This window comes from Schistocerca cancellata, chromosome 5, assembly GCF_023864275.1.
Source record: "Schistocerca cancellata isolate TAMUIC-IGC-003103 chromosome 5, iqSchCanc2.1, whole genome shotgun sequence".
NCBI classification, from domain to species: domain Eukaryota; kingdom Metazoa; phylum Arthropoda; class Insecta; order Orthoptera; family Acrididae; genus Schistocerca; species Schistocerca cancellata.
The window spans coordinates 110111730-110136911 of NC_064630.1; the positions used below are offsets into that span (position 1 = coordinate 110111730).

Below are 25182 nucleotides of genomic sequence, written 5' to 3' on the forward strand. Positions count from 1 at the left end.
TCTGTCAGTCTCGGAGAGGCTGGTCAGTTGGTCAGCGGGGTCAGTGTGGGGCAGTCAGTGTCGGTCCAGTCTGCTCGATTTTGTTCAGGCAATGGGCATTGGCAGTTGGATCGATCGGTTGGTCGGTCGCGCACTGGGACACAAGATGACTTGTCCGTCCTGAGCGTCGGCGCATGTGAGGTTGCCACGTCAGTCCAGTGGGCCGCGCCGCATAGCGAGGGGTAGTGGCTTCGCGGGCGACACGAGAGCAACAAAAAAAAAAAGGAGTCAACCCACGACATCGGTCTGGCCGGTGCGAGCTGCGACGCCGCGAGACGGGAGATTGGCGCGCCTTCCTGCGTCCGTTGAAGCGGCTGGCAGCGGACGCGTCGGGAGAGTGTTTTGGGGGTGCAGCGCCAGGTCTTCGCCAGACATCGCAGTTTATTAGAAGTTAAGTGGTTCGTGAAATGTTGTTTTATTTACTTGTTAAATTCTACTTTTTTTCTTGGTCAGTCTCTCTTCAACAGCTTGCTCGTCTGTCTCCCGTCCGAATTTGTTAGGCAGTTAGTGTCTGTCTGTCTGTCTGTCGGTCTGTCGTACGTTAATAGCTGCCTCTGTCATGTTTGTCGGATTCGGTGTTAACGAATTTATTGCTTAAGGTGTAAAGGCCGAATTGCTGAAATAAGTTTTTATCTTGCCTATCATCTTGAGAGGCGGTATATCTGTAATGTAGAGCATGTTTGTACATTTTATATTTTACGTAAGACTGCATGGGTTTTTATTTAAATGGTCATTTTAGTATATAAAATTGCCACCCTTCCACCGTAAGAGTTTTCTTCCAAAAACAAGCTGCAATTTCGGTGGCAAGTAATTGTTTTTAATGTGAGTGTTGTGTACCATTTCCATCCTTCCTACAGGGTGCATAGTTTGTGTGTTTGTGTGAGTTGTTACAATTTTTAGTTTAAGGTAATCTGGTGTGTAGCAGATTTGCACCAGTATAGTCTTTCAGAGGTTGTTGTGAGCGGTCGTGACTACGGCCGTGTTAAAAGGGAGTGGCAAGCTTCTCTGCCCGAAAGCTCATACATTAAAAAAAAAAAAAAGAAAAGAAAATCTGTCTCTGAATAAATTGTAACTTGATATTTAGAGGGTCTCTGAATAAATTGTAACTTGATATTTAGAGGGTGCTTTCTGATTATTATTTTTAAATCTTTTTTTTAAAAAAAGAGAAACGGCTTTTAGGAGTAAAATTTACATTTCTTGAAATTTAATTTGTTTTCATCAGTTACCCACTGGCAACTATTTCCACGCTCAAATAGTGTGATTAAAAATGTTAATGTTCTTGATGAATCGTTAGTAAATATAATAAATTCTTTAAGGAAAGATTAGGTAAGTAAAATCACGGTTCACCGGTGGGTGATAATGGGTGCCACAGTTGGCGGCGAACCAGCCGAACGAATCGAGTGACCTGCTAAAGGAACTGTTCACTGTCCGCTACTACACCGTACCCCAAGGGTCCTAAATGAAAAGGGTCTGCCCCAGACAGAGGGCGAGACAAGTATTGATAGGCCGCCGGAATGTCATATTAATATTCTACAAGGTACCATACCGTGGAAGGGCATGGGCTACGACCTAACATGTGCCATCTGCGTTGCCGCAGTGGTAACACAGGTTTCCGTCGGATCACCGAAGTTAAGCGCTGTTGTTGGGCTGGGCTAGCACTTGGATGGGTCACCATCCGATCTGCCGAGCGCTGTTGGCATCACTTGTGAGGCAAACTGAGGAGCTACTTGATCGGTAAGTAGCGGCTCCGGTCTCGGAAACTGACATACGGCCGGGAGAGTGGTGTGCTGACCTCATGCTTCTCCATACCTGCATCTGGTGGCGCCTGTGGTCTGCGAATGACACGGCGGTTGTTCGGTACCGCTGGGTCCACCAAGGCCTTGGACGGAGTTAACTTTTTACGACCCTACTTGTAGGGAGCCACTGGTGTGTACGGATACTGGATAATGTGGTAGAAATCGCAACACTATTAAATCAAGGTACAGAAGATAAACGAAGTGTTATATACTGAAATCAGTGCAAAACATGGTACTCTAAACCGAGGGCAGCCTCTACTGACATGAAAGAAAGATGTACAGCATGACATAACAGAGCACTGGCCTGTAACTACAGAAGTTTAACTCGAGAACATATGGGAGAGAGAATACTGAACCATTAGATCTAGATATAAGCATCAAAACGGGGGAGAGGTGGCAGACTTCAGTTAAGGTTACAGCATGGCTGGCGCTGCCGCTCTCCCGTAATGCTGCTAAGTACCGGGATAGACAAACGACGGTGACAGAATCCGAGTGTCATTTCTAGACTGTGTTCGAAGTAACGAACTGTTAAAGTACACCGCCGCATGGAGGAGAGTATCCTCAAAGAAGACGCCATTGCTGGTGACATGGAATCTGGTGGATCTTCCAAGAAGACGTTGAAGAATATCCCGGAGCGGCGATGCTCAGTGGTTTTATAGGCTGGTGCACACCTCAGACTAGTGTGCCTATGGGTGAACGAAGTAGTTATGGGGCCAACTTGTTGGATGGTCAGGGGGCTAACTGTCACCTGCTGGGCCACAGAACTAACCGCTTCCTTTCGTCCCAGAGGTTTTCTAACCTGGTGCACCTACTGCGGTTGGAACGGTAACCTATTCTGTAATCCTGTGAGCCTCAAGACCAAGGTGGCGCTCAGTTTAAACTTGAGTCTTTTTAACGGCCGTCGTCATACTGAACAATTAATTTTTTCTCAAAATGACGGCAGCCGAAATCTGTTAGATTTCGATTTCTCTATACCTAGAGAATCATTACTGATACTTTCATTTGCTGTTGGCAGAAAAAAAATTGGTACGCCAATTATGTATCAAAGAGGATCCAGAAACGGTAACCTGAGTTCACATTCATTAATTACTTCCCGACGTAGCCTTTATTTCCAGCCTTGCCCACGCACCCGTCTTGGCAAGGGGCGTTCTTGGGAGGATTTGTAACATTCGTAACACAATCCGTTACAAGTGTCTTACGGAGATCCAACGGCGTGACTAGGGCATTTCAGTGGAAATACATGCTCTGGTCGCCGTCTACGTAGTGACGTGGTTTTGCGACAGGCAAAAATGATTAGGAACGGCAAAGGAAATAGGAAGAGAGGGAGCGAAGCCCAGTGCAAAGAAGGTAAAGACTGGAGGAGATTCAGGAGAGAAGGGGACGTAGATGTGAGAAAGGAATTAACGTGCCTAACAAGAGTTCCATGTGCCTTGCTAACCGTCAAGCGAAGTCCTGTGCAGGTTGACAGCACCATCGTGTTTACGCTCAAGCAACGGGGAGTGGAGGTAATACTATACGCGCTACACAACATGGCCCTTTAACAGGGGATGCTGCTTACGTAAGCACTCATCGTCGCTGAATTTACAGGCTGCTGCAGGGGGAGGAGATGTCTAGAAGAAACATCCAATCCCCTTTCGCATATAGTAGGCAGCGCACAATAATCAACAATGTACTCACAGTATCTACTAAAAAGCCTTGATATGATGCACCGGTTTGTAGCTAAGGTGGCACAGGTTCCATCCTGCACATTAACCTGACAATATAAGTCATACTGTAGCACTGTGACGTTTATTCGCTATGTAATGGGTATGAATCCACGTCTCCGAATAAACAACAGCTGTAATCGTCAGAACAGTATCAGTTACTTCAGACATGCCACATGTCTCTGTACTGTGAAGATAAAGGCACTGTATTATCACAGACATTGTAAGCGTCATTGACGTATCTGTGCCGACGGGCTAAGTGATGGTAAAATAAGTCACTCACCCAGTGCCAGAATTACTAAATGTGCCACTTTAAGGAATGTGGACCCTTTGACGTATGGAAGATTGGGTCAGTCCCGGAGGTATGTTCGGACAGCCGAAGTAGTTAAGGAGCCCGTTCACGATAAGCGGGAAATGTTGCTTCTACTCCCAGTGCGGCACAAATTTGCATTTCTCACTAATAGCTGACGTCAACCCATATTCGCAAAATGCTAATCAATTTCTTAAAGATCAAGGATGCCAGTTCTTATATCGACACCAGTGGTGTGCAAATACACTACTGGCCATTAAAATTGCAACACCAAGAGGAAGTGCAGATTATAAACGGGTATTCATTGGACAAATATATTATACTAGAACTGACATGTGATTACATTTTCACGCAATTTGAGTGCATAGATCCTGAGAAAACAATACCCAGAACAACCACCTCCGGCCGTAATAACGGCCTTGATGCGCCTGGGCATTGAGTCAAACAGAGCTTGGATGGCGTGTACTGATACAGCTGCCCATGCAGCTTCAACACGATACCACAGTTCATCAAGAGCAGTGACTGGCGTATTGTAACGAGCCAGTTACTTGGCCACCATTGATCAGACGTTTTCAATTGGTGAGAGATCTGGAGAATGTGCTGGCCAGGACAGCAGTCGAACATTTTCTGTATCCAGAAAGGCCCGTACAGGACCTCCAACATGCGGTCGTGCATTATCCTGCTGAATTGTAGGGTTTCGCAGGGATCGTATGAAGGGTAGTGCCACGGGTCGTAACACATCTGAAATGTAACGTCCACTGTTCAAAGTGCCATCAGTGCGAACAAGAGGTGACCGAGACGTGTAAGCAATGGCACCCCATACCATCACGCCGGGTTATACGCCAGTATGGCGATGACGAATACACGCGTCCAATGTGCGTTCACCGCGATGTCGCCAAACACGGATGTGACCATCATGATGCTGTAAACTGAACCTGGATTCATCCGAAAAAATGACGTTTCTCCTGAACCCACCGATTCAATATTCTGCTAACAGTCATTGGATCTCGACCAACGCGGGCAGCAATGTCGCCATACGATAAACCGCAATCGCCAAAGGCTACCTTCCGACATTTATCAAAGTCGGAAACGGGATAGTACGCATTTCTCCTCCTTACATGAGGCATCACAATAACGTTCCACCAGGCAACGCCGGTCAACTGCTGTTTGTGTATGAGAAATCGGTTGGAAACTTTCCTCATGTCAGCATGTTGTAGGTGTCTCCACCGGCGCCAACCGTGTGTGAATGCTTTAAAAAGCTAATAATTTGCATATCAGAGCATCTTCTTCCTGTCGGTTAAATTTCCCGTCTGTAGCTCATCTTCGCGGTGTAGCAATTTTATTGGCCAGTAGTGTATGTATGGCATTGTGTGATATCAGCATTCGCATCTTCACAGATGTACTTCTTTCGATCTTAGAGAACTCTTTTCTAGAGAAGTTAAAAACTTTGGAAAATTCCATTTCTCTCGCAACAAGGTATAGGCGACGCAAACCTCAGCAAATCTTTATAAAAATTGCCTCCTCCACACCATCTCGAAGAATGTAAGCTTAGGAGCTACGTAAACTACCTCAGGAGCTACTTAAATTGCATCTACATCAGTGTTCTGAAAGCTGTCTGATGCAGCGTGGTAAAGGGTATTTCTGGTACCACTCACTAGTTTCAGCGTTAAATGTTCCACTCTCGAACTGCACGTGAGAAGAATGATTCTCGGTAAGCTCCTGCATTACCTTTAATTACTTGAATTTTCTCGTCGTGGTCACTTCGATGGATATATTTAGGAAGAAGTAACACACTATGTGATCAAAAGTATCCGCACACCTAGCTGAATGCAATATGGTGTTGGCCCACTCTTAGCCTGGATCACAGCTTCCACTCTCGTAGGCACACGTTCAATCAGGTGCTGAAAGGTTTCATGGTGAATGGCAGCCCATTATTCTCGGATTCCTTCTCTGAGGAGAGGTATCGATGTGGGTCGGTGTGATCTGGCATGAAGTCGGCGTTCCAGAACTTCCCAGATTGGTTCTATAGGGTTCAGGTCAGGATTCGGTGCAGGCCAGTCAATTACGGGGATGTTATTGTCGAGTAACCACTCCTCCACAGACCGTGCATTATGAACAGGTGCTCGATCGTGTTGAAAGATGCAATCGCCATCGCCGAATTGCCCTTCAACAGTGGGAAGCCCGAATACGCTTAAAACATCAATGTAGGAATGTGCTGTGATAGTGGCAGGCAAAACAACCAGGGGTGCAAGCCCACTTCATGAAAAAGAGGACCATCCCATACACAACCGCCTCCGAATTTTACTGCTGGCACTACACACGCTGGCAGATGACGTTCACCTGGCATTCGCGAGACCCACACCCTTCCATCGGATCGCCACATTGTGTACCGTTATTCGTCACTCCACGCAACGTTTTTCCAGTGTACAATCGTCCAATGTTTTCGTTGCTTATACCAAGCGAGGCGTCGTTTGGCAATTACCTGCGTGATGTGTGGCTTATGAGCACCTGCTCGACCATGAAATCCAAGTTTTCTCACCTCCCGCCTAACTGTCATAGTACTTACAGTGGATCTTGATGCAGTTTCAAATTCCCGTCTGGATATATGTCTGCCTATTACACATAACGACTCTCTTCAACTGTCGGTGGGCCGGCCGGAATGGCCGAGTTTTTCTAGGGCTACAGTCTGGAACCTCGTGACCGCTACGGTCGCAGTTTCGAATCGTCCCTCGGGCATGGATGTTTGTGAAGTCCTTCTGTTACTTAGAAGTTCTAGGGGAATGATGACCTCAGAAGTTAAGTCCCATAGTGCTCAGAGCAATTTGAACGATTTTGCAGAGTCTGTCTCTGGAGTTCGCTGAACATCTCTGTAACGATCTCGCATCGACGAAACGATGCCGTGACGAAACGCGCCGCTCTTCGTTCGATCTTCTCTGTCTGTTCTATCAGTCCTACCTGGTAAGGATCCCAGATTTATGAACTCAAAATTCGGTCAAACAAGCGCGTTGTAAACTACTTCTATCCCGTAGATGAGTAATATCTGCTGAAGATTGTTCCTGTGAACCTCAATCCTTCACCTGCGTTTTATGCGATCACTCCATTTAAAGTCGCTCAGAATATTTGCTCCTAGATGCTTTACACCAGATACACTTTCCAGCAATTTGTCATCAGCATTGTACTAGTACAGTAGTGGATGTCCTTTCCTACGTGTGTTATATTTACTACGTTCAAAAACAACTGCCAGAGCCTGCACCATTCATCAGTTCTTTGCAGGTAATTCTGCAAATCTATGCTATCTTCTGGCACTGTACTTTCTTATACACATCCGCATCGTCTGCGAAGAGTCTCAAACTGCTTCCGAATCTTTATACTAAGTTATTTACATACACTGTAAACATTAACGGTCTTATCACACGTCCTTGGGGTCTCCTGACATTATATCTTTCGGATGGATGGATGGATATGGTGTTATGGGCGCTCAACAGTGTAGTCTTTAGCGCCAGTATATCTTTCGATTTTATTGCGTTGAGAAGGCGCGCTGAGATCTGCCCGCAAGGGAGTCCTGAATTCAGTTGCAAATCTTGTCCGATACCCAGTAAGCTCGATTAATATCACTAAACGTTAGTGCAGGACGGTATCAAATACCTTTCTGAAGTCAAGGAATACGACATTCACCTGAGACCTGTGGATCTCATGGAGAGACAGGGTAACCGAATTTAGCGGAATGCTTGTCTATTTGTGTAAAGGAGATTTTCATTCTCTTAAAACGTCATAATTTTTGAGCCGTGTTGCACTGTATAGCGAAGCCGGCACTGACGCACGCTTCCATGCAGTACTCCAGAATTCACAATTACTTTCACTTTTGTGAGGCGACAGCTAACTCATAGATAAGGGACCCATCCACCCACCCTCCCACACCCCACACACCTACACACACACACACACACACACACACACACACACACACACACACATATATATATATATATATATATATATATATATGTGTGTGTGTGTGTGTGTGTGTGTGTGTGTGTGTGTATATATATATATATATATAGGGTGTTACAAAAAGGTACGGCCAAACTTTTTCAGGAAACATTCCTCACACACAAATAAAGAAAAGATGTTATGTGGACATGTGTCCGGAAACGCTTAATTTCCATGTTAGAGCTCATTTTAGTTTCGTCAGTATGTACTGTACTTCCTCGATTCACCGCCAGTTGGCCCAATTGAAGGAAGGTAATGTTGACTTCGGTGCTTGCGTTGACATGCGACTGATTGCTCTACAGTACTAGCATCAAGCACATCAGTACGTAGCATCAGCAGGTTAGTGTTCATCACGAACGTGGTTTTGCAGTCAGTGCAATGTTTACAAATGCGGAGTTGGCAGATGCCCATTTGATGTATGGATTAGCTCGGGGCAATAGCCGTGGCGCGGTACGTTTGTATCGAGACAGATTTCCAGAACGAAGATGTCCCGATAGGAAGACGTTCGAAGCAATTGATCGGCGTCTTAGGGAGCACGGAACATTCCAGCCTATGACTCGCGACTGGGGAAGACCTAGAACGACGAGGACACCTGCAATGGACGAGGCAATTCTTCATGCAGTTGACGATAACCCTAATGTCAGCGTCAGAGAAGTTGCTGCCGTACAAGGTAACGTTGACCACGTCACTGTATGGAGAGTGCTACTGGAAAACCAGTTGTTTCCGTACCATGTACAGCGTGTGCAGGCACTATCAGCAGCTGATTGGCCTCCACGGGCACAATTCTGCGAATGGTCCATCCAACATCTTCATCTCAGAGTAGCACAATGGGTCAATCCTCTTTTTTTTTGTCATCAGTCTACTGACTGGTTCGATGGGGCCCGCCACGAATTCCTTTCCTGTGCTAACATCTTCATCTCAGAGTAGCACTTGCAACCTACGTCCTCAATTATTTGCACGACGTATTTCAATCTCTGACTTCCTCTACAGTTTTTGCACTCTACAGCTCCCTCTAGTACCATGGAAGTCATTCCCTCATGTCTTAGCAGATGTCCTATCATCCTGTCCCTTCTCCTTATCAGTGTTTTCCACATATTCCTTTCCTCTCCGATTCTGCGTAGAACCTCCTCATTCCTTACCTTATCAGTCCACCTAATTTTCAACATTCGTCTATAGCACCACATCTCAAATGCTTCGATTCTCTTCTGTTCCGGTTTTGCCACAGTTCATGTTTCACTACCATACAATGCTGTACTCCAGACGTACATCCTCAGAAATTTCTTCCTCAAATCAAGGCCGGTATTTGATATTAGTAGACTTTTCTTGGCCAGAAATGCCTTTTTTGCCATAGCGAGTCTGCTTTTGATGTCCTCCTTGCTCCGTCCGTCATTGGTTATTTTACTGCCTAGGTAGCAGAATTCCTTAACTTCATTGACATCGTGACCATCAATCCTGATGTTAAGTTTCTCGCTGTTCTCATTTCTTCTACTTCTCATTACCTTCGTCTTTCTCCGATTTACTCTCAAACCATACTGTGTACTCATTAGACTGTTCATTCCGTTCAGCGGATCATTTAATTCTTCTTCACTTTCACTCAGGATAGCAATGTCATCAGTGAATCGTATCATTGATATCCTTTCACCTTGTATTTTAATTCCACTCCTGAACATTTACTTTATTTCCATCATTGCTTTCTCAATGTACAGATTGAAGAGTAGGGGCGAAAGGCTACAGCCTTGTCATACACCCTTCTTAATACGAACACTTCGTTCTCGATCGTCCACTCTTAATATTCCCTCTTGGTTGTTGTACATATTGTATATGACCCGTCTCTCCCTATAGCTTACCCCTACTTTTTTCAGAATCTCAAACAGCTTGCACCATTTTATATTGTCGAACGCTTTTTCCAGGTCGACAAATTTTATGAAAGTGTCTTCATTTTGCTTTAGCCTTGCTTCAATTATTAGCCGTAACGTCAGAATTGCCTCTCTCGTCCCTTTACTTTTCCTAAAGCCAAACTGATCATCACCTAGCGCATTCTCAATTTTCTTTTACATTCTTCTGTATATTATTCTTGTAAGCAGCTTCATGCATGAGCTGTTAAGCTGATTGTGCGATAATTCTCGCACTTGTCAGCTCTTGCCGTCTTCGGAATTGTGTGGATGATGCTTTTCCGAAAGTCAGATGGTATATCGCCAGACTCATATATTCTACACACCAACGTGAATAGTCGTTTTGTTGCCACTTCCCCCAATGATTTTAGAAATTCTGATGGAATGTTATCTATTCCTTCTGCCTTATTTGACCGTAAGTCCTCCAAAGCTCTTTCAAATTCCGATTCTAATACTGGATCCCCTATCTCTTCTAAATCGACTCCTGTTTCTTCTTCATCAGACAAATCTTCACCCTCATAGAGACTGTCAATGTATTCTTTCCACCTATCTACTCTCTCCTCTGCATTTAACAGTGGAATTCCCGTTTCACTCTTAATGTTACCACCGTTGCTTTTAATGTCACCAAAGGTTGTTTTGACTTTCCTGTATGCTGAGTCTGTCCTTCAGATAATCATATCTTTTTCGATGCCTTCACATTTTTCCTGCAGCCATTTCGTCTTAGCTTCCCTGCATTTCCTATTTATTTCATTCCTCAGCGACTTGTATTTCTGTATTCCTGATTTTCCCGGAACATGTTTGTACTTCCTCCTTTCATCAATCAACTGAAGTATTTCTTCTGTTACCCATGGTTTCTTCGCAGCTACCTTCTTTGTACCTATGTTTTCCTTCTTAACATCTGTGATGGCCCTTTTTAGAGATGCCCATTCCTCTTCAACTGTACTGCCTACTGCGCTATTCCTTATTGCTGTATCTATAGCGTTAGAGAACTTCAAACGTTTCTCGTCATTCCTTAGTACTTCCGTATTCCACTTCTTTGCGTATTGATTCTTCCTGACTAATGTCTTGAACTTCAGCCTACTCTTCATCACTACTATATTGTGATCTGAGTCTATATCTGCTCCTGGGTACGCCTTACAATCTAGTATCTGATTTCGGAATCTCTGTCTGACCATGACGTAATCTAATTGAAATCTTCCCGTATCTCCCGGCGTTTTCCAAGTACACCTTCTCCTCTTGTGATTCTTGAACAGGGTATTCGCTAGCTGAAACTTGTTACAGAACTCAATTAGTCTTTCTCCTCTTTCATTCCTTGTCCCAAGCCCGTATTCTCCTGTAACCTTTTCTTCTACTCCTTCCCCTACAACTGCATTCCAGTCGCGCATGACTATTAGATTTTCGTCCCCCTTTACATACTGCATTACCCTTTCGATATCCTCAGACACTTTCTCTACCTGTTCATCTTCCGCTTGCGGCATCGGCATGTATACCTGAACTATCGTTGTCGGTGTTGGTCTGCTGTCGATTCTGATTAGAACAACCCGGTCACTGAACTGTCCACAGTAACACACCCTCTGCCCTACCTTCCTATTCATAACGAATCCTACACCTGTTATACCATTTTCTGCTGCTGTTGATATTACCCGATACTCATCTGAACAGAAATCCTTGTCTTCCTTCCACTTCACTTCACTGACCCCTACTATATCAAGATTGAGCCTTTGCATTTCCCTTTTCAGATTTTCTAGTTTCCCTACCACGTTCAAGCTTCTGACATTCCACGCTCCGACTCGTAGAACGTTATCCTTTCGTAGATTATTCAATCTTTTTCTCATGGTAACCTCCCCCTTGGCAGTCCCCTCCCGGAGATCCGAATGGGGGACTATTACGGAATCTTTTGCCAAAGGAGAGATCATCATGACACTTCTTCAATTACAGGCCACATGTCCTGTGGATACACGTTACGTGTCTTTAATGCAGTGGTTTCCATTGCCTTCTGTATCCTCATGTCGTTGATCATTGCTGATTCTTCCGCCTTTAGGGACAAATTCCCACCCCTAGGACAAGAGAGTGCCCTGAACCTCTATCCGCTCCTCCGCCCTCTCTGACAAGGCCGTTGGCAGAATGAGGCTGACTTCTTATGCCGGAAGTCTTCGGCCGCCAATGCTGATTATTTATCAAAATTTAGGCAGTGGCGGGGATCAAACCTGGGACCGAAGACGTTTTGATTATGAATCAAAGACGCTACCCATAGACCATTTCAGTGCAAATGTTCTATTTACGGATGGGGCTTCATTCCAGCGTGATCAAATTGTAAATTTCCACAATCAACATGTGTGCGCTGACGAGAATCCGCACGCAATTGTGCAATCACGTCATCAACACAGATTTTCTGTGAACGTTTGGGCAGGCATTGTTGGTGATGTCTTGATTGGGCCACATGTTCTTCCACCTACGCTCAATGGAGCACGTTATCATGATTTCATACGGGATACTCTACCTGTGCTGCTAGAACATGTGCCTTTACAAGTACGACACAACATGTGGTTCATGCACGATGGAGCTCCTGCACATTTTAGTCGAAGTGTTCGTACGCTTCTCAACAACAGATTCGGTGACCGATGGATTGGTAGAGGCGGACCAATTCCATGGCCTCCACGCTCTCCTGACCTGAACCCTCTTGATTTTCATTTATGGGGGCATTTGAAAGCTCTTGTCTACGCAACCCCGGTACCACATGTAGAGACTCTTGGTGCTCGTATTGTGGACGGCTGTGATACAATACGCCATTCTTCAGGGCTGCATCAGGTCATCAGGGATTCCATGCGACGGAGGGTGGATGCATGTATCCTCGCTAACGGAGGACATTTTGAACATTACCTGTAACAAAGTGTTTGAAGTCACGCTGGTACGTTCTGTTGCTGTGTGTTTCCATTCCATAATTAATGTGATTTGAAGAGAAGTAATAAAATGAGCTCTAACATGGAAAGTAAGCGTTTCCGGACACATGTCCACATAACATATTTTCTTTCTTTGTGTGTGAGGAATGTTTCCTGAAAGTTTGGCCGTACGTTTTTGTAACTCCCTGTATATACAGGGTGATCCATTGATCGTGACCGGCCCATATGTCTCACCAAATAAGCGTCAAACGAAAAAACTACAAAGAACAAAACTTGTCTAGCTTGAAGGAGGAAACCAGATGGCTCTATGGTTGGCCCGCTAGATGGCGCTGCCATAGGTCAAACGGATATCATCTGCATTTTTTAAAAATGGAACCCCCATTTTTTATTACATATTCGTGTAGTACGTAAAGAAATATGTGAATACACCAAGAAAATAACTGTTAGTTATTGTACATAAGAAGCAAAGAAGTTTGTAAAATAATTCACACTATGTAAGTCACAGAAACAAATAGCTTTCTAAATAGTATTGTTAAGAGAGAACGTAGATCATTGTAAAAATGGATTGCAAAATACAAAACTGTTAGTCAGAAACCATTTGTTAACTTGTTATATCACTTTTATCATTTCAAACTCTGACACTATAGAGTTATTGATTAAATCAAGTATGAACTTCTCCTCATGATGCACAGAACTTAAATGAAGGAACCTTATCAACTGACCTATGATAATAAGTGTGGGTGGGATGAAGCTCGAATGTCATTGTTTGAGTGGTTTCAAGATATTTTAATACGTTCTCATTGGCCCACACATTTCTTCCAGTTATTTAACAGCAGGAATTGTTTCTAGTTACTTCATGACACAACCTACTTGCATTAGGTGCAAGCGTAATGCAGGTATTCCCCTGGATGATCTTGAATGAACCATATACAAGTGTCGACGGTTCTCTGGAAGGACAGTGGACTGGGAGTTGACCTTGAAAGTATACAGCACATCTGTATAACTTGACATCAGAAGTGTAAACTATCACCGAAAAATACCTCGAGTTAAAAATCCGTTTAAATCTAGAATCGGCACTGATAACCTACCTCTTATCACTTAGAGCGAATAATATCACATGACGTGTGGGTTGCAAATCCACTTGCCCATGGCTCATATTCGCCCTGCTATACTACACACATCAAAAAAAGTTATACATCACCTCGGTTCGGAGAGTTCCGGAACCTGTACAGAAAACTGTAATAGAGATCAACATAAACATCATTTCCTCCCTTTTCATTGCTCATGAAAACCACACATTGCATGTTGTACCATCATACAGCGAGCCTTCAGAGGTGGTGGTCCACATTTCTGCACACACCGGTACCTCTAATAACTAGTAAAACTCCCTCATTCACTGGTGCATGCCTTTATTCGTGGCAGCATACTATCCACAAGTTCATCAAGGCACTGTTGGTAAAGATTGTCCCACTCCTCAACGGCGGATCGGCGTGGATCCCATACAGTGATTGGTGGGTCACGTCATCATTAAACAGCCTTTTCAATCTACCCCAGGCATGTTCGATACGGTTCATGTCCCGAGAACATGCTGGCCACTGTAGTCTAGAGATGTCGTAATCCTGAAGGAAGTCATTCACAAGACGTGCACGATAGGGGCTCGAATTGTCGTCCATGAAGACGAATGCCTCGCCAATATGCTGCCGATATGGTTGCACTATCGGTCGGATGGCATTCATGTATCGTAAAGCAGCTACGGCGCTTTCCATGACCACCTTCTTGGCACAAAGTAACAATGCGGACGCGATCGAACGGCGGTATTAACCGTCTAGGTATACTTGAACTACAGACAACACGAGCCGTGTACCCCCTTCCTAGTGTAATGACTGGAGCTGATCGCCTGTCGGACACCCTCCGTCTAATAGGCACTGCTCATGCATGGTTGTTTATATCTTCGAGCGGGGTTAGTGACATCTCTGAACAGTCAAAGGGACTGTGTCTGTGATACAATATCAACAGTCAGCGTATATCTCCAGGAGTTCTGGGAACCGGGATGATGCAAAACATTTTTGATATGTGTATTTTCGATTTCTGGAGGAAGATCGCTAAAGACTTATGTCATCAGTGTAATCACCATCTGTTACTGCTAAATGCTTGCTCCATTCGTTGTTGTTCCTTTCTCTGACATGCCACCAGAGGGAAAGACGCAGACATTGCACAGGAGTGGTCCCCCATTTGTTTCCAGTTTTGTATACAGCGCCGTGATAGAAGTATCTTTTTCTAGAGCCGATGAGGGGAACTAACATTGACAAGTGGTATTGATTTGGATGATTTTTTTCTTCTTGGTTGACCACAATCACAAGTTACAAGTGCAAGTTGAACCTTATAAAGTGTGTGGCTCACAATAACATATTATTTACGCAAGACGGAAATTTTGTGAAATTTTATCCTGCAACTAGGACTGGCTATAAAGGTGAAATCATGATTATATGAAATAAGTGAACTATAATTTGGAATCAGTACACGATACCATCACCTCTGGTTTGCGTAGCCTATACGTTGGACCACAGGTGGCCTCTGAGACGATACTTTTCAGCAAGGTAATGCAAGAAGAATATATATTTCCTCGAACATCTCGAAAACTACTGTCGCTAACGAAAACATATCCCAATGAAAAATTTAACTTCATTAAATTTACTGAAAGATCCTTTTAATGGGGAGGTGAAATTCCGCTTTGCGAAGGAAAACAAACCGACGCTTTCCGTTGTCACTGGACGTTGCATGAAATACATGTCGAGCACTCGTTGTTGGGGCTGACTGCAGTTGCAAAAGGGAAAAACGAAATTGCAAATATCTGTTGAAACACCAGAGAAAATTCCCCTGACGACTCTTGGGAGGCAAAGCCCGTATGGATAATAAGTAAAATTTCGTTGCATGGTGTAATTTCGGATGTCGCATTGTATTGGGCCTACTCTGTAGTGAACTGTTCATGTTAAAAGATAACGCAATAAATCCATCAGCACATAAGTCTAAAGTATGTCAACGCTTTACTTCTTTACAGGCGCTTCCTATTCGTGAAAAGAGCAGAATACGGTGAAAGGGGGTAGGGGCGGGGGGCTGTGTTCTGGAGCAGTTTACTCAGGACGAGAAGTGGAGGTAGGACTGTACGGCGCCGCACCCCTAAGTGGTAACAGGGGGCGCATTCCAGCGGGCCACTCTTCTGTTTCACGACCGTGGCGCTGAGTGCACCCCATCTCCACCGCCTCCCTTGACCGCGTCCACCGCTCCCTATGTATTTTAAACAATTTAATTACGGCAGCGAGTGCCCGCCCGGCGTAATTAAGGGCTGGCCGCGGGGACGGCGAGCTAAAAGCACCTCGCAGGGATAAGCGACCGCGACGGTAAGGGCGAGGCTCCGACGTCGGCGGCGGCGGCGGCGGCGATGACTCTGCGCACAGTGGCGGCGGCCGCGGAGGCGGCGTTTGGGCACGGGGCACGCCGAATGCGACGACGCGGAGGAACCCGTATATTTAACACGAGATGACAAGAGCGCTCGGCGAGTGAAGTTTCATTACCGAGGAAAGTGGGGGGAGGAGGGGGGCGCTCGTTAGTGGACATATAATTACTGGTGTAAGTTGCGCAGGCTCCCTGGCTCCCATAAATAAAGGCTTTCGGCCGTCGCCGGGCCGCGAGGTCGGCTACGGAGACAGCGCAGGCAGTAAAACGGCGCGGAGCGCTCCGCATTAGCATTTTGAGCCGGCGGCCGGCGCGGGGAAAGGCCCGCGAGTTACGCCCCTGCGGCCACGCAGGTAGGCCACACTGCAGCACCGCTCAGGCCGTAAAACTGGTTCCGTGACGCAAGTGCTGCTCGACTTCGTGCGAGACACTGCGACTGGCGATAGCCTCTGCACAGGCAGCGAAAGTGCGCACACATACACACACACACACACACACACACACACACACACACATTCACACACACACTTACACATACAGAGAGAGAGAGAGAGAGAGAGAGAGAGAGAGAGAGAGAGAAAGAGATGTGGCCGCACATGTGCATTTTCCCAGGTCAACCCAGCTCCTTTCTCCCATTCCGCCACATCCTCCCATCTAGGCACCCTAAAACGTTAATACGCACATTCACACCATCCCCATCTCCCCATCCCCATCTCCCCATCTCAGAATCGATAGTTGCTTCTCTGAGAGCGGAGAGTGTGGGTGTTAATCAGCCGTGTCTGTGCTTTCCTTGTGTACACTTCGGGTTTTGACAGATGCCTGGCCTTCTAAAAACTCAGTCCTTGCGTCGCCGAAAATGGCTCAAGCTGTGTGTGTTCCGCGTCTGTGTTCATCAACAGAATTACCTGTCGATTGTAATGAAAACTGTACATTACTCAGTCGTCACTAGCATCGTCGAGGTAGCGACCACGCGCATCCTGACGCTTAAGGAATCGTCAAGCCTGGACTTGACCATAATTCTGTGGACAAATCAAGTGGTTCAAATGGCTCTGATCACTATGGGACTTAACATCTGAGGTCATCAGTCCCCTAGAACTTAGCACTACTTAAACCTAACTAACCTAAGAACATCGCACATATCCATGCCCGAGGCAGGATTCGAACCTGCGACCGTATCAGTCGCGATGTAGAATCTTTTCAGCTCATTTTGGGATAATAAATGGAACCAAATATATTTGTACGGCTTAACAATACTGGAGAAGAAACCTCTTAAAATGCACACGAAGAACATTTCATGTTACATGAGTGCTTTTTAAGTGTCATTCCTTGCAATTGATTAATTCAAGAGACAGGGACTGTGTTGCTGAAGTTATCACTGCAGACAATACAATACACTGGTTTTCATAGACTTTACACTTGTTACTATGGAGATTACAACAAAAGATAGTATCATTTCTGTTTCCCGCACGCTGGGTTAATAAAGGGAGAGCAAACTGTGTTAACCAGTTCGATGTAGAAATAACCAAAGCTGCAAGATTCTGCTTTGTTATTTAACTGATGATTATTTTTGGATTACGTATAGCGAGTTTAAAACCATCCAGAAGGACGAGCCGGCCGGGGTGACCGAGCGATTCTAGCCGCTACAGTCTGGAATCCTGCCTCGTTCATGGATGTGTGAGATGTCTTTAGTTTAGTTAGGTTTAAGTAGTTCTAGGGGACTGATGACCTCAGAAGTTAAGTCCCATGGTGCTCAGAGCCAGAAAGACGAAACAATATTCTCCGGAATAGCATGCAAACCGTGTTAAAACTGTGCATACACAAAGTCATGTTTTTCTATGAACAGTGGAAGGACAGACAAGCAACTGCTGGTACTGTTAATAGAAAAAGGCAATGATCAAAACTTCGATAAAATTATTCCGAAAGCCTTAGGACATCACCTTTATACTAATTGACGAATAGGCACTAATTCAGGTAATTACTACATATGAGTAGTTTCTAAACTAACAGTAGCATGAAAGAAGGAGGGACACTGAAAGTGTCATGTGGCTGTGGTAGCCTGCATATAGGCAAAGCGAGAAGGGTTCTAAACAAACGTATAGAAGAAAGCGAACTCAGCACGCGCTTGAAACCAAAATAGCGGAAAATCGGGAGAGCATTGAACAAGACACGGATTTCAACAACGAACGTATGCTAACCAAGGAAAGCAACGTTTACGGAAGGGAAGTCCGAGAAGTACTTGAGATTTCCGGGAATGAATATAGCTTCAACAGAGCTGCTGTACGATTCTAGCTTAGTGGTTTCTCGCCTTCCAGAAAGCAAAAATGCAGCCACTGTGCACGAGGAACACAAGCGACAACCATGAAGCCATATCTTTTCGAAAAGCGGGAAAAGCAATGGCAATTTTCACATACCGCCTTGAAAACGTAGATTAGCTTACTTACTGAGAAGGACGTGTCCAAGGACTCCCAAAATGTGGTAGCGTTCTCGCTTTCCGCGCCCGGGTTCCCGGGTTCGATTCCCGGCGTGGTCAGGGATTTTCCCTGCCTCGTGATGACTGGGTGTTGTGTGACGTCCTTAGGTTAGATATGTTTAAGTAGTTCTAAGTTCTAGGGGACTGAGGACCACAGATGTTAAGTCCCATAGTCCTCAGAGCCATTTGACTCCCAAAAAGTAAAGCTGCGGTGTGAATCCGTCGAATAGTACCCCAAAAGCCAGTATCTTCGCGTCATGTTGGACAGGAGACTGACGTGGCGCCAACACATTCTCGAGATTGAAGGAAAGGCACTCTGAAGGCTAAGACCACTTTAAACCATGTCTTCTCATCCTTGTGATCTAGAACACGCCCTGTACAAACCTATGGTGTTGCGTATACTAGAATATATTGATGTTTTATGGGGAAACACAGCAGAACGGAAACTACGCGTGCTGCACACAGTATAAAACATCGCCTTGAAACGTGCATCATACTAACGAACTGCTAAAGCGCCTAAACAAGTCTGTGTTTGCAATGCGAATGATGTTAGACATAGGAGATACAAATATAAAAAAACTTGCATATTTTGCTTATTTTTATTCCCTTATGTCACATGGTATCTTATATTTTGGGTAACTCCACGAACAGAGAAAAACATTTTTAGAGTACAGAAGCGTATAATAAGAGTAGCGAGTAGTGTAAATCCGAGAACATGATGTTGAAACCAATTCAAAGAATTGGGCATATTAACCACAGCTTCTCAGTATATTTATTGCTTAATTAAGTTTGTAGTAAATAATACATCTTTTTTTCCAACTAACTGCGTAGTACACAGTATCAATACTGGGAATAAGAACAATATACATAAAGATTTAAAATCACTTACTCTTGCCCACAAAGGATTCCAGTATTCAGCAACGCATATTTTCAATAAGTTACCAGCAACCATTAAGAGTTTAGTTTCGGACAAGGCACAATTTAAACATAATTTAAAAGAATTTTTGGTGGGCAACTTCTTCTATTCCATCCATGAGTTTCTCAACAAGTGCAGTAAACCATTTTAATGAAAATTTATTCTACTTTAATTTTTGACAATGCTTGGTTGTAACAGCCAAGTAACTACCTACTGTGTGAATGATGGAAGAACTGAAAGCAGATGTTAATCTTAAGTCTGTAAATAGTGGAAGTTTAATTTTAAATCTTGTACAAAATCTGACGGTTCTTAACTGAGGATCACTGAAATGAATAATTTACTTTAATTTTTGACAATACTTGGTTGTAATAGCCAAGAAACTAGCAAATGTCTGAATGATGGATTTAATGAAAGCAGATGTAAGTATTAAACCTGTAAATATTAGAACTTTAAATTTAGTTCATGTACATAATTTTACTGTTTATTGACTGAGCATCATTAAAATGAATGAAACTCAAGATTTTCTAATACATTTTTGTAATGTGTTTATCCGAGATGTTCCACACCCAGGAGGATTCCCTCTTTTATGGGTCTATGGAATGCATAATTAGTCTAATCTAATCTAATCTAACGGAAAGTACGTTCTTGGTGCCCTCCCAAATTGGTTCTCGAAATGGCAGGGATGCCGCTCTTCCGTGAGCGCTTCAAGAAGTCGGCGCGACGGTTATAGGAAAATACTGCTCACGCAAGCAATGCAAAATTAGCGCTCTCGGCAAATTGGTTTATCTTCTTGCAACAACGAAATGGTCCGACCTACTGCGGACGTAGAGCGTTATTGTGCTACGTGCCCAACACAACATGCCGACGTCAGTGACTAGCAATTAATGCCCGCTGTGGTGTCGCATGAAGGACGAGGTCCCACGCCAGAGCGGATACTTCACGATGGAACGACAAGTGAGGACAGTCAGTGTCTGACGCAGCCACGAACGAGGGACGTTGGTGTCGTAACGCCTTTCAAGAGGTTCCACATGCCGCCGCTAATGGAACAGACTAACTCCAGGGTACTTTGCAGCTCAGCCTCACACTATAATCGCTTACGACGACCGTATCGTCTTAGTCAGAACCAGCAGTGCGAGTTCAATTAGAAGTCAGGACTGTCAATTGTAATAGCTATCCAGCTGAACATTGAGATGACACTGTCATTCTGTATTGTATGAAGACATAAGTTAGTGTATTTAGCGACAGAAACAAATACACAGACATTCCTGTGTACATGAATTGTTGCCCAATTATCTGTTCCAGATTGTTCAAGTGTTAATTAAGTCATCTAATATTTTGTGTATGTTGTAGTATCTAGTTCTAGGCGCTTCAGTCCAGAACCGCGCTGCTGCTACGGTCACAGGTTCGAATCCTGCCTTGGGCATACGTGTGTGTGATGTCCTTAGGTTAGTTAGGTTTAAGTAATTCTAAGTGTAGGGGACTGATGATCTTAGATGTTAAGTCCCATAGTGCTCAGAGCCATCTGAACACATCCTTAGTTGTAGTTACGACTGCAGGAACGGCATGACGCGGTTGGCCTCCGGCCGAACCCAGAAGTTCAGTTTCCAGTTATATTAGTCAACAGAAGTACACTCACTCCGTATTCAGGCCACGAGTGGTGTACCGGGACCACTCGACCGCCGTGTCATCCTCAGTGGAGGATGCGGATTGGAGGGGCGTGGGGTCAGCACAACGCTCTCTCGGTCAATATGATGGTATTCTGACAGAAGCCGCTACTATTCGGTCGAGTAGCTCCTCAATTGGCATCACGAGGTTGAGTGCACCCCGAAAAATGACAATAGCACATGGCGGCCTGGTTGGTCACCCATCCAGGTGATCTCACGGGAACCGGTGCAGCCACTGTAGCAAGGCCATTGCGCAACAGAAGTACACACTAAATAATATTCTAATGAACTTCCCCCCCTCCCACCATTATATCTATGCTTCTTTCGCTTTCCATCCAATGACGATGGCCCAACAACACTAACTGGAAGAAGTTTACCCAATAACTCCTCTTTTTTAGCATAAGAGCAGGAAAACTGATGGTTACACTTGCCTTTTACAGTGTTCAGCTAACTGTGACCATCAAACGATTCTGAAGAAGATCCAACCAGACAGGTGGCAACATAAACAGTGTAGAAGAAGCTGTCAAGGAGCACATGATGTGGCCTAGTAACCTGGAAGACTTTACCCTGGTGACCAAGGGCACAAAAACTTGGAGACTTCCACGTACCAGGTCTGTAAAGTGTCATATCTCGTCCTTCCCTTTCATCTACATCTACGTCCATAGGATTATTAAGAAATTCGCACCTGAGGTTCTCAGAATCAATTGCAACCTATTTCTCGAACGTTGCACACTCGATTAGCATGTGTGGAAAATAAAGCTTAAATCTTTACCGTGCCAGCTCTGACTCCTCTTACATTATCTGAATGGTGACTCCTCCCAACGTAGGTGGGAGGCAACAAAACATTTTGATATTCAGAGAAGAAAGTTTGTGACTGTAATTTCGTGTAAGGATTTCACAGCTGAGAAAAATAACTTTGTATCAATAATTTCTCTACCCTCTTTTATTATAATACGAAACGAGCTCCAATTCTTTGAAATTATTAGGTATCCTTAACCCTCTCAAGTAAGGATCCCATACTATGCAACAATACTCCAGAAGAGGACGAAAAAGTGTGGTGTAGCCAGTGCCTTTAGTAGATTTAGTAGAAGAACACACTGTCCATTTTAGGCGGTATTGTAATTTATTAAAATCGTATTACCAGCTTATTTCGGCCGTGAGGCATTATCAAGCACCGGAAATAAACGAACATAGAAGAGCGTCATACGTCTACATAGATCGTCATGTATAAATAAAGCATTCCACGATTCACATTAATTCAACCAGATTTGCAGTGAAATAACATTACTTACATTTGCTGTGTCTTGTATTACATATTTTCTCATCGCATTCTTTTATGTCACATACATAAACCCAAAAAAACGTACTCCATCGTAACTTATTAAGAGCTGCACTCTGACAACTAAAACAGCTGTTATGACAGTGTCAAAGATGCACTTACTTCCAAACATTGTAAACCTATCGACAGCTGTGTGCAGTTACATTAAATTTACTGTTGTGTGCCACAGTTGGTTAAGGTATTGTGTATACAGCAATCGGTAGCCAAAAGTCACATAAGGGCGTATATATTCATTACGGTACATTGGAATCATACACTGAAACGCCAAAGAAACTTCTACAGGCCTGCAAATTCAAAACCAGAGATACGTAAACAGGCATAATACGGTGCTGCGGTCGGCAACGTCTATATAAGACAACCGGTGTCTGGCGCAGTTGTTAGGTCGGTTACTGCTGTTACAATGGCAGTTTATCAAGATTTAAGTCAGTTACAACTTGGATTTATAGTTGGCGCATCTCCGAGGTACCGAGGTACCGAGTTACGACCATTTCACGAGTGTTCCGTGAATATCAGGAATCCGGTAAAACATCAAATCTGTGTCATCGGAGCGGCCGGAGAAAGATCCTGCAAGAACGGGACCTACAACGACTGAAGAGTATATAGCTCAAAGTGACAGTATAGGAACCCTTCCGCAATGTGCTGCAGATTTCGGTGCTGTGCCATCAACATGTGACAGCGTGCGATCATTCAACGAAACATCATCGATTTGGGCTTTCGGAGCCGAAGGCCCACTCGTGTCCCCTTGATGGCTGCACGACGCAAAGCTTTACGCCTCGCCTGGGCCCGTCAACATCGACATTGGGCTGTTGATGATTGAAAACATGTCCCCCACTGGTAGCTAAGTGGTCAGCGCGACGGAATGTCATATCGAACGGCCCGGGTTCGATTCCCGGCTGGGTCGGAGTTTTCCTCCGCCCAGGGACTGGGTGTTGTATTGTCCTTATCATCATTTCATCCCCATCGACAAGCAAGTCGCCGAAGTGGCGTCAACTCGAAAGACTTGTAACAGGTGAACTGTCTATACGACGGGAGGCCCTAGTCACATGACATTTACATTTTATTCGAAAAATGCTGCCTGGTTAGACGAGTCTCGCTTAAAATTATATAGAGCGGATGGACTTGTATGAGTATGGAGAAAACATGAATCCATGGACCCTGCATCTCAGCACGGGACTGTTCAAGTTGGTGGAGGCTCTGTAATGATGCAGGGCGTGACATGAGACCTCTCATACGTCTAGGAACTACTGTGACAGGTGATACGTACGTAAGAACGTCCATTGTGCATTCCGACGGATTTGGAAAAGTCCAGCGGGACAATGTGACAACTCACACCTCCAGACTGTTCTAAAACACTTCCGCTGGCCACCAAACTTCCCAGGCATGAACATTACTGAGCATAAAAGGGACGCCTTGCAACGTGCTGTTCAGGAGAGATATCACCCCCTTGCACTCTTGAGGATTTATGGACAGCCCTGCAGGATTCATGGTGTGAATTCCCTTGAACCATTAGTCGAGACCATGCAATTTAGTGTTGTGGCACTTCTGCGTGCTCGCAGGTGCCCTTCACAATATTAGGCAGGTATACCAGTGTCTTTGGCTTTTCAGTGTATAAGAAAGTGTAAATATCATGAAATATCAACAAGGAAGGAATCTATTTATTACTGGCTTGCCAAACTTAACGGAAATATTGTAATGCAGGTCATCATGATTTTAGGTTACATACATATATACGCAGACCAGGTGGTTGAGGTACTCAACAGATTAACGATTTATAAAAATAGTAATTTCAGAAATATTTTAAGTTTATAATATCCGTGTTAAATTAGTGGGACCCGATGACAGTTTATGACAAGCAAATCTGTGACTATATGTCTGCCTTTTATTACACCAAGACGGATAGAAAGTGATAATAAGAACCCACAAAAATGTCTATGAATATACTTAAAGTTCATTGCAACAATACTGCAGACATAAAAATGGAAAAACATCCTATTAAAACCATGTATATCTATATTTTATTAGGCAAAACACACAGCACAAACAACAGTACTCGACTCGAAGTAAAACGTATTGAAGCAAGTAATAATGTCTGAAAAACAGTAATGTGTGGAAAATACAGTTAAAAATATTTGCATGGCCTCCATTGAATAAAAGTATGAGCTACTACAAACATTATCGTAGATGATTAGTGTGTGAAGATTACACATGGAGGTCTACTTATTGACATTTCATACAAAGGAATATTTTTTATCTTACATTAATTTATTACGAAACCGTAGAATCCTCGTACAGAGGCCAAATTGTAGCAAATAAGCTTTTGTCAGCACACGTTGCATTTTTAAAATGGATCAATAGCGACAATAGGCACTACAATAAAAAGTGTGTAGAAATACTTATAATATTGTTTGAAGAAGAATGTGTAGCAATCAGGCATCAAAGTTATAAGATACAGGTAAAGATATTCAATGACACATCATGTAAGAATATTCGCCAATATGAACTACTTAGTAAACGCTGCAGCTGCAGTACTTAGAGCATCTTACGACAGAATACAACTTCTGGTTTGTTGTATATGACATAAAAGAATGTGATGAGCACCATATTTAATACATGACATCGGAGATGTCAGTGATGATACCGCACTCTAATTCTGGTCACGTTAATGTGAGTTATGAAACGTTTTATTTATAGATGACGATCTAGACAGGCA

The 25182-nt window shown here is 44.1% G+C and overlaps 1 protein-coding gene across 1 annotated transcript in view; it reads right to left on the reverse strand.

The window, feature by feature from the left end:
• The window catches only part of LOC126188386 (nephrin-like), a 1033277-nt gene that overhangs the window by 264040 nt on the left and 744055 nt on the right, over nucleotides 1-25182 (reverse strand). The window lies entirely within an intron of this gene.